Source organism: Salmo salar, chromosome ssa13, assembly GCF_905237065.1.
Source record: "Salmo salar chromosome ssa13, Ssal_v3.1, whole genome shotgun sequence".
Classification (NCBI taxonomy): Eukaryota; Metazoa; Chordata; class Actinopteri; order Salmoniformes; family Salmonidae; genus Salmo; species Salmo salar.
The window spans coordinates 94,181,359-94,192,063 of NC_059454.1; the positions used below are offsets into that span (position 1 = coordinate 94,181,359).

At 41.8% G+C, this 10,705-nt stretch overlaps 1 long non-coding RNA gene across 1 annotated transcript; it reads right to left on the minus strand.

The window, feature by feature from the left end:
* Positions 1-6,317: 6,317 nt before the first annotated feature.
* On the minus strand, positions 6,318-9,573 carry LOC123726150 (uncharacterized). The gene is made up of 2 exons (XR_006758467.1): positions 9,152-9,573; positions 6,318-7,454 (listed from the first exon to the last, which is right to left on the minus strand). It is a non-coding gene; the product is annotated as an uncharacterized lncRNA (long non-coding RNA).
* Between the last annotated feature and the right edge of the window lie 1,132 nt (positions 9,574-10,705).

Genomic DNA, 10,705 nt, shown 5'->3' on the forward strand with positions numbered 1-10,705 from the left:
TTTATCCCTGTCTCTCTGTGCCAGTTTTCTTGTATGTTTAGTCAAGCCAACCAGCGGGTTTTTCCCCATACTCCTTTTGCTATTCTCCTTTTTCTAGTCCTCCCAGTTTTGACCCTTGCCTGTTTCTGGACTCTGTACCCGCCTGCCTGACCATTCTGCCTGCCTTGACCACAAGCCTGTCTGCTACTCTGTACCTCCTGGACTCTGATCTGGTTTTGACCTTTTGCCTGTCCACAACCATTCTATTGCCTACCCCTTTGGATTATTAAATATTGTAAGACTCCAACCATCTGCCTCCCGTGTCTGCATCTGGGTCTGTTTACAGGGAAAATATAAGCAGAAGAGCAAATGCAAACAAGGGAGAAAAAGCACTACCATCCCCTGTGCCCCCCAAAAATCCACACAACACTCCCCAAAGCAAATAAAAAAAGTTTCACGACCCTCCCCTATTTTGGACCACCCAGTCAATTTCGATCTGTCCTTTAGCAATGGCAAATATACTTAAAATGAGTAAGCAACACTCACCAATAAGCCATTCATCCTCAACAGCTCCCGCCTGGAGGCTTATAGGCCAACATTTCTGTTCTGCAGAATGAACTAGTCGTGCTTTCCGCCAGGCCACCTTGCTACCACATTCAGCAGCATCTTTTGTGCATCACAACCAGTTGAGGGAAAAGTACCCAATTGTCATACTTGAGCAAAAGTAAAGATACCTTAATAGAAAATGACTCAAGTAAAAGTAAAAGACTACTTGAGTAAAAGTCTAAAAGTATTTGGTTTTAAATATACTTAAGTATCAAAAGTAAATGTAAATTAATCATTTCAAATTCCTTATATAAACCGAAACAGACGGCATAAAATCTATATATTTTTTATGTACGAATTGCCAGGGGCATGCTCCAACACTTTAATGCAGGGAACTTAAATCCGTTTTACCTCATTTCTACCAGCATGTCACATGTGCAACCAGAGAGAAAAAAAACTCTAGACCCCCTTTACTCCAGACACAGAGACACGTACAAAGCTCTCCCTATCCCTCCATTTGGAAAATCTGACCATAATTGAATCCTCCTGATTCCTGCTTACAAGCTAAACTAAAGCATGAAGTACCAGTGACTCGCTCAATACGGAAGTGGTCAGATTACGCAGATGCTAAACTATAGGACTGTTTTGCTAACACAGACTAGAAATGTTCCGGGACTCATCCGATTGCATTGAGGAGTATACCACATTCGTCAGAGGCGTCATCAATAAGTGCATCGACGACGTTGTCCCCACAGTGACCGTACATACATACACCAACCAAAAGCCATGGATTACAGGCAACATCCGCACTGAGCTAAAGGGTATAGCTGCCGCTTTCAAGGAGCGGGACTCCAACCCGGACACTTATAATAAATCCTGTTATGCCCTCAGATGAACCATTAAATAGTCAAAGCGTCAATACAGGACTAAGATTAAATCCTACTAAACCGGCTCTGACACTCGTCGGATGTGGCAGGGCTCGCAAGCTATTACGGACTACAAAGGGAAGCCGTGAGTTGCCCAGTGACACAAGCTTACCAGACGAGCTAAATTACTTCTATTCATGCTTCGAGGCAAGCAACACTGAAGCATGCATGAAGCACCAGCTGTTCTGGACGACTGTGTGATCACGCTCGCCATAGCCGATGTGAGTAAGACCTTTAAACAGGCCACCATTCACAAGGCCGCAGGGCTAGACGGATTAACAAGGACGTGTATTCTGAGCATGCGCTGACCAACTGCCAAGTTTCTTCACATTTTCAACCTGTTGCTGGTCGAGTCTGTAATACCTACATGTTTCAAGCAGACCACCATAGTCTCTGTGCCCAAGAACACCAAGGTAACCTGCCTAATTGACTACCGACTCGTAGCACTCACATCTGTAGCCATGAAGTGCTTTGAAAAGCTGGTCATTGCTCACATCAACACCATCACCCCATAAACCCTAGACCCACTCCAGTTTGCATACCGCCACAACAGATCCACAGATGACGCAATCTCTATTGTACTCCACACTGCCCTTTCCCAACTGGACAAAATTAACACGTACTTGAGAATGTTGTTCATTGACTACAGCTCAGCGTTCAACACCATAGTGCACTCAAAGCTCATCACTAAGCTAAGGACCCTGAGACTAAACACCTCCCAACTGGATACTGGACTTCCTGACTGGCTGCCCCCAGGTGATAAGGGTAGGCAACAACACATCTGCCATGCAGATTGTAAACACAGGGGACCCCTCAGGGGTGCATGCTTAGTCCCCTCCTGTACTCTCTGTTCACACATGTCTGCATGGCCAATTGTGACTCCAACACCATCATTAAGTTTGCCGACAACACAACGGTGGTAGGCCTGATCACTGACAATTATGAGACAGCCTATAAGGATGAGGTCAGAGACCTGGCATTGTGGTGTCAGGACAACAACCTCTCCCTCAACATGATCAAGACAAAGGAAATTATCGTAGACTACAGGAAAAGGAGGGGCGAGCACACCCTCGTTCTCATTGAGAGGGCTGTAATGGAGCAGGTTGAGAGCTTCAAGTTCCTTGGTGTCCACATCACCAACAAACTAGGATCGTCCAAGCACATCAAGCCGGTCATGAAGAGGGCACGACAATGCCTATTCCCCCTCAGGAGACTGAAAAGATTTGGCATGTGTTCTCAGATCCTCAAAAAGTTCTACAGCTGCACCATCAAGAGCCTCCTGCAAGGCGATATAGATGGTAGTGAGTACGGCCCAGTACATCACTGAGGCCAAGCTTCCTGCCATCCAGGACCTCTATACCAGTGGTGTAAAATGTACTCAATTGTCATACTTGAGTAAAAGTTAAACACACATGCTTTGTTTGTAAATTATGTCTAAATGTTGGAGTGTGCCGTGGCTATCCGTAAACTTAAAAAACAAGAAAATGGTGCCATCTGGTTTGCTTAATAAGGAATTTGAAATTATTTATACTTTTACTTTTACTTTTGATACTTAAGTGCATTTTAGCGATTACATTTACTTTTGATACTAAAGTATATTTAAAACCAAAAACTTTTACTCAAGTAATATTTTACTGGGTGACTTTCACTTTTACTTGAGTCATTTCCTATTAAGGTATCTTAAAACCTGTTATGGCTAGGGGTTTCGCTAGCGGAACGTTTCGACAACATCCGGTGAAATTGCAGAGCGCGAAATTCAAAAAACATTATTAGAAATACTTAACTTTCATACAATCACAAGTGCAATACGCCAAATTAAAACTTAACTTCTTGTTAATCCAGCAACCGTGTCAGATTTCAAAAAGGCTTTACGGTGAAATGAAACCATGCGATTATCTGAGGACAGCACCCCATCATTCAAACACATGACAATCATATTTCAACCCGCCAGGCGCGACACAAAACTCAGAAATAACGATATAATTCATGCCTTACCTTTGAAGATCTTCTTCTGTTGGCACTCCAAAATGTTCCATAAACATCACAAATGGTCCTTTTGTTCGATAAATTCCGTCGTTATATCTCCAAAATGTCCATTTATTTGGCGCATTTGATTCAGAAAAACACTGGTTCCAACTCGCCCAACATGACTACAAAAAAATCTAATAAGTTAGCTGTAAACTTTCTCCAAACATTTCAAACAACTTTCCTAATCCAACTTTAGGTATTTTAAAACATAAATAATCGATAAAATTTAAGACGGGATAAACTGTGTTCAATAGTGGATAAAATGAAAGTGGAGCGAGCTTCAGGTCGCACACCCAAAACAAAACAGTCCACTTGGCTATACACCCAGAAAGGAAAGGGCTACTACTTAATTTCTCAAAGGAAAAACATCAACCAATTTCTAAAGACTGTTGACATCTAGTGGAAGCCCTAGGAACTACAACCATCAGAAATCTAGATTCACATAGAAAACCAATTGAAAACACAGTCACCTCAACAACAACAAAAATTCCTGGATGGTTTGTCCTCGGGGTTTCGCCTTCCAAATAAGTTCTGTTATACTCACAGACATAATTTTAACAGTCTTAGAAACTTTAGAGTGTTTTCTATCCAAATATTTCTATCCAAATTCTATGCATATCCTAGCTTTTGGGCCTAAGTAGCAGGCAGTTTACTTTAGGCACGCTTTTCAATCCGGACGTGAAAATTCCACCCCCCAGGCTGAAGAGGTTAATGCGTCCGCCAGATCAGAGGCAGTAGGGATGACAAGGCATATTCTGTTGATAAGTGTGTGAATTGGACCATTTTCCTGTGCTGCTAAGCAGTCTAAGTACTTTTGGGTGTCAGGGAAAATATAAAAGGTACAATATTTTCTTTAGTAATGTAGTGAAGTAAAAGTAAAAGTTGTTAAAAAATATAAATATTAAAGTAAAGTAAACCCCAAAAAACTACTTAACCTCTTGAGGACAGGTTAAGTAGTTTAAAAATAATCCATTACCGCACTTAGAAGCATGTCAAACGCTGTTTAAAATCAATTTGTATGCTATTTTTCTTGTAAAATAGCGATAATATTCCAACCGGGCAACGTTGTATTCATTCAAAGGCTGAAAGAAAAAAAATGGAGAAGTCTCGTGAACGCGCATCTCAGTCTCATTGTCCCCAGGCTGACCACTTACAAACTCTGCTGTTGTACTTTGCCCAGAGACAGCAGACACCCCATTCCACTTTCTGGCGGCTTTAGAGAGCCAATGGAAGCCTTAGAAAGTGTCACATTACAGCACAGATGCTGTAATGTCGATAGAGATGCAACAGAAGGACAACAAATTGTCAGACAGGGCACTTCCTGTATGGAATCTTCTCAAGTTTTGGCCTGCCATATGAATTCTGTTATACTCACAGACACCATTCAAGCAGTTTTAGAAACTTTAGAGTGTTTTCTATCCAAATCTACTAATTATATGCATATTCTAGTTTCTGGGCAGGAGTAGTAACCAGATTAAATCGGGTACGTTTTTTATCCGGCCGTGAAAATACTGCCCCCTATCCCAATGAAGTTAAAGTATTTTTACTTAAGTACTTCACACCACTGCTCTATACCAGGCGGTGTGAGAGGAAGGCCCAAAAAATTGTCAAAGACTCCAGTCACCCAAGTCAAAGACTGTGGCGAGTGGTACCGGAGCACCAAGTATAGGTCCAAAAGGCTTCTTAAAAGCTTCTACCCCCAAGCCATAAGACTGCTGAACAGCTAATCAAATGCACTGACCCCCCCTTTTTTTAACTCTGCTGCTACTCGCTGTTTATTATCTATGCATACTCACTTTACCCCTTCCTACACTACTGTTCAAAAGTTTGGGGTCACTTAGAAATGTCCTTGTTTTTGAAAGAAAAGCACATTTTCTGTCCATTAAAATAACATCAAATTGATCAGAAATACATTTTAGACATTGTTAATGTTGTAAATGACTATTGAAGCTAGAAACAGCTGATTTTTTATGGAATATCTACATAGGCGTACAGAGGCCTATTATCAGCAACCATCACTCCTGTGTTCCAATGGCATGTTGTGTTAGCTAATCCAAGTTTATCATTTTAAAGGCTAATTGATCATTAGAAAACCCTTTTGCAATTACGTTAGCGGAGCTGAAAACGGTTGTTCTGATTAAAGAAGCAATAAAACTGGCCTTCTTTAGACTAGTTGAGTATCTGGAGCATCAGCATTTGTGGGTTCGATTACAGGCTCAAAATGGCCAGAAACCAATACCTTTCTTCTGAAACTCGTCAGTCTATTCTTGTTCTGAGAAATGAAGGCTATTCCATGCGAGAAATTGTCAAGAAACTGAAGATCTCATACAACGCTGTGTACTACTCCCTTCACTGAACAGCGCAAACTGGCTCTAACCAGAAGAGAAAGAGGAGTGGGAGGACCCGGTGTACAACTGAGCAAGAGGACAAGTACATTAGAGTGTCTAGTTTGAGAAACAAACGCCTCACAAGTCCTCAACTGGCAGCTTCATTAAATTGTACCTGCAAAACACCAGTCTCAATGTGAACAGTGAAGAGGCGACTCTGGGATGCTGGCCTTGTGTGAGTGTGAACAGGTGCGTGGAGCAGACTTGAGAAGTTCTATTGTTAAAAATTTCCTTCTCCAATCTATTGACTTCAAATAGAGTGGGGATTTAGATCTTGGTGCCATCTTCATTCCTGCCTGCGGAAGTTATAATCTAGTGCTGCCAGCCGTGTTCTGGCCTCAGACTGGTGGTGAAAAGGAAACACGTTTGCTGACATACATCAGAATATGTTTCTGGTAGGACTCAAGATCAGCTGTTGACGTTTTTTTTAAAGAACACAGACAAGTCATAATGAATCCGTCATGAAATAAACTAAATTGTAATCCTCCTTTGGCTGTATGCATGTCAAACATAACCCTAATGTAGGGTTTCTTAACCCTCTCCTCTGTGACTAATAGGCCAATATGTTTCATAACTTTTCTGGTGGTCCCCGAGGACAGTAATGCATAATGGACCATTACATGTAACCAATTGCTAAATATGGGGAAGGATTCTTGAGAAAAAATGTAACCCAGCTGAAGATCCTTCAGCCACCTTGTGTTGAGGACGATGTCTGTGAGAGCCTGATGTGCTGGAGAGCCCTTTTGATCCATTCCTTGGTGTGGTTGTCCCCCAGGAAGTCATGTTCACAATGTCCCTGTGTCCATATGTGCTCATTCACCACATGGTGAATAATACCTCTCCACAGGTCCTGAAGCATAAAAACCGCAATGCATGCATTTAAAAAAAATATTTCTCATTCTCCACTTTGCCGATTGCAGTTATGATTTCAGAAATGTAGTGACAAGTGCTAGCTCACAGCTAAGCACAATACAGTAAGTATGTCACCACTCAAACATAACACATACATGACAGTAATAAATAAGACAATATAAATTACAATAAACTCCTCGTATGTGTCCGCCCTTTTACAGCACCACCAAAAGTGGTTGACAACCTCCTTCATCCACAGGATGAGTTTTGCCTGACCTTTAATCTGTGGTAGACAACCTCCTTCATTCACAGGATGAGTTCTGCCTGGCCTTTAATCTGTGGTTGACAACCTCCTTTGTCCACAGGATGAGTTCTGCCTGGCCTTTAATCTGTGGTTGACAACCTCCTTTGTCCACAGGATGAGTTCTGCCTGACCTTTAATCTGTAGTTGACAACCTCCTTCGTCCACAGGATGAGTTCTGCCTGGCCTTTAATCTGTGGTTGACAAACTCCTTTGTCCACAGGATGAGTTCTGTCTGGCCTTTAATCTGTGCTGTCTAGATATGATAACAATTCCAACACTGGATCAACATCTTCACGTCATAAAAGTAAAAAAATATATATATATACTGTAAAATCTATCATTTCATACTGCATGGATTTTCTTGGCCACGTTCTTGGCTCTATGCCGCTATGTGCTGTATTCCTCTGTCTTCATATTTTCCTTTCCCTAGGTCTGAAAAAATATGAGAGATATACAGTTGAAGTCGGAAGTTTACATTCACCCTTGCCAAATACATTTAAACTCAGTTTTTCACAATTCCTGACATTTAATCCTAGTAAAAATTCCCTGTTTTAGGTCAGTTAGGATCACCACTTTATTATAAGAATGTGAAACGTCAGAATAATAGTAGAGAGAATGATTTATTTAAGCTTTTATTCCTTTCACCATAATCCCAAAGGGTCAAACATTTACATACACTCAGTTAGTATTTGTTTAACTTTGGTCAAACGTTTTGGGTAGCCTAGCACAAGCTTCCCACAAGAAGTTGGGGGAATTTTGGCCTATTCCTCCTGACAGAGCTGGTGTAACTGAATCAGGTTTGTAGGCCTCCTTGCTCGCACATGCTTTTTCAGTTCTGCCTACAAATGTGCTATAGGTTTGAGGTCAGGGCTTTGTGATGGCCACTCCAATACCTTGACTTTGTTGTCCTTAAGCCATTTTGCCACAACTTTGGAAGTATGCTTGGGGTCATTGTCCATTTGGAAGAACCATTTGCGACCAAGCTTTAACTTCCTGACTTATGTCTTGAGATGTAGCTTCAATATATCCACATCATTTTCTTTCCTTCAACGCCATCTATTTTTTGAAGTGCACCAGTCCCTCCTGCAGCAAAGCACCCCCACAACATGACGCTACCACCCCCGTGCTTCACGGTTGGGATGGTGTTCTTCGGCTTGCAAGCATCCCCCCTTTTCCTCCAAACATAACAACGCTCATTATGGCCAAACACTTCTATTTTTGTATCATCAGACCAGAGGACATTTCTCCAAAAAGTACAATCTTTGTCCCCATGTGCAGTTGCAAACCATAGTCTGGCTTTTTTATGGTGGATTTGGAGCAAGGCTTCTTCCTTGCTGAGTGGCCTGTCAGGTTATGTCGATATAGGACTCGTTTTACTGTGGATATAGATACTTTTGGACCTGTTTCCTCCAGCATCTTCTCAAGGTCCTTTGCTGTTGTTCTGGGATTGATTTGCACTTTTTCACCAAAGTACGTTAACCTCTAGAAGACAGAACGCGTCTCCTTCCTGAGTGGTATGACGGCTGCTTGGTCCCATGGTGTTTATACTTGCGTACTGTTGTTTGTATAGATGGACATGGTACCTTCAGGAGTTTGGAAATTGCTCCCAAGGATGAACCAGACTTGTGGAGGTCTACAATTTTGTTTCTGAGGTCTTGGCTGATTTCTTTTGATTTTCCCATGATGTCAAGCAAAGAGGCACTGAGATTGAAGGTAGGCCTTGAAATACATCCACAAGTACATCTCCAATTGACTCAAATGATGTCAATTAGCCTATCAGAATCTTCTAAAGCCATGACATAGTTTTCTGGAATTTCCCAAGCTTTTTAAAGGCACAGTCAACTTAGTGTATGTAAACTTCTGACCCACTGGAATTGTGATACAGTGAAATATCTGTCTGTAAACAATTGTTGGAAAAATTACTTGTGTCACGCACAAAGTAGATGTCCTAACCGACTTGCCAAAACTCTAGTTTGTTAACAAGAAATTTGTGAAATGGTTGAAGTACGAGTTTTAATGACTCCAACCAAAGTGTATGTAAACTTCCGACTTCAACTGTATATATTTCTAAAACAATTCAATCTTGTAAAATTAACATTTTAGATGTGCATGATCATAACCAAACTTACTCATTAGAGCAGAAATCTGAACATATGTGCAGATTTCTTTTAGTGGGATCTCCATAATCAGCTGATCCATGGTCCTAATGAACACCTTTTTCTCCATGATGACAGAGTTTCTCTCGGTCTCACTCTGCTTGCTAATGATCTCATCCTCGTAAATCACTTGATGTAGGTCACGCGTGTCTGTGGATGGAGGTGCATCTGTGGATGGAGGTGTGTCTGTGGATAGAAGAGTCTTCCGAAAGGATGGAGTCATGCACTGCCTCTTCCACACTGATGACCGGTAGTCTATCAATGCGCAGCTGTGGATGGAGAGATCCACCCGTTCTGTTTTAAAACAGAAAATAATGTGGCAAAATAATTCAAATCAAATCAAAGTTTATTTGTCACATGCGCCGAATACAACAGGTGTAGACCTTACAGTGAAATGCTTACTTACAGGCTCTAACCAACAGTGGAAAAAGGGTATTAGGTGAACAATAGGTAAGTAAAGAAATAAAAACAACAGTAAAAATACAGTGAAAAATAACAGTAGCGAGGCTATATACAGTAGCGAGGCTATAACAGTAGCGAGGCTACATACAGGCACCGGTTAGTCAGGCTGATTTGAGGTAGTATGTACATGTAGATATGGTTAAAGTGACTATGCATATATGATGAACAGAGAGTAGCAGTAGCGTAAAAGAGGGGTTGGGGAGTGCACACAATGCAGATAGCCCGGTTAGCCGTTTGATTACCTGTTCAGGAGTCTTATGGCTTGGGGATAAAAACTGTTGAGAAGCCTAGACTTGGCACTCCGATACTGCCTGCCATGTGATAGTAGAGAGAACAGTCAATGGCTGGGGTGGCTGGGGTCTTTGACAACTTTTAGGGCCTTCCTCTGACACCGCCTGGTGTAGAGGTCCTGGAAGGCAGGCAGCTTAGCCCCAGTGATGTACTGGGCCTTACGCACTACCCTCTGTAGAGCCTTGCGGTCAGAGGCCGAGCAATTGCCATACTAGGCAGTGATGCAACCAGTCAGGATGCTCTCGATGGTGCAGTTGTAGAACCTTTTGAGGATCTGAGGACCCATGCCAAATCTTTTTAGTTTCCTGAGGGGGAATAGGCTTTGTCATGTAACACAGAAAATAATGTGGCAAAATAATTTTCGATAAGATGCACATTTAAAATGTATACATGGCTAAAAGCATGGAATGGTAAACATACCGGACACAAAGTGAAGGAATGTGTTCTTCGTCCAAATCAAATCAAATTTATTTATATAGCCCTTCGTACATCAGCTGATATCTCAAAGTGCTGTACAGAAACCCAGCCTAAAACCCCAAACAGCAAGCAATGCATGTGAAAGAAGCACGGTGGCTAGGAAAAACTCCCTAGGAAAAACTCCCTAGAAAGGCCAAAACCTAGCAAGAAACCTAGAGAGGAACCAGGCTATGAGGGGTGGCCAGTCCTCTTCTGGCTGTGCCAGGTGGATATTATAACAGAACATGGTCAAGATGTTAAAATGTTCATAAATGACCAGCATGGTCAAATAATAATAATCATAGTAGTTGTCGAGGG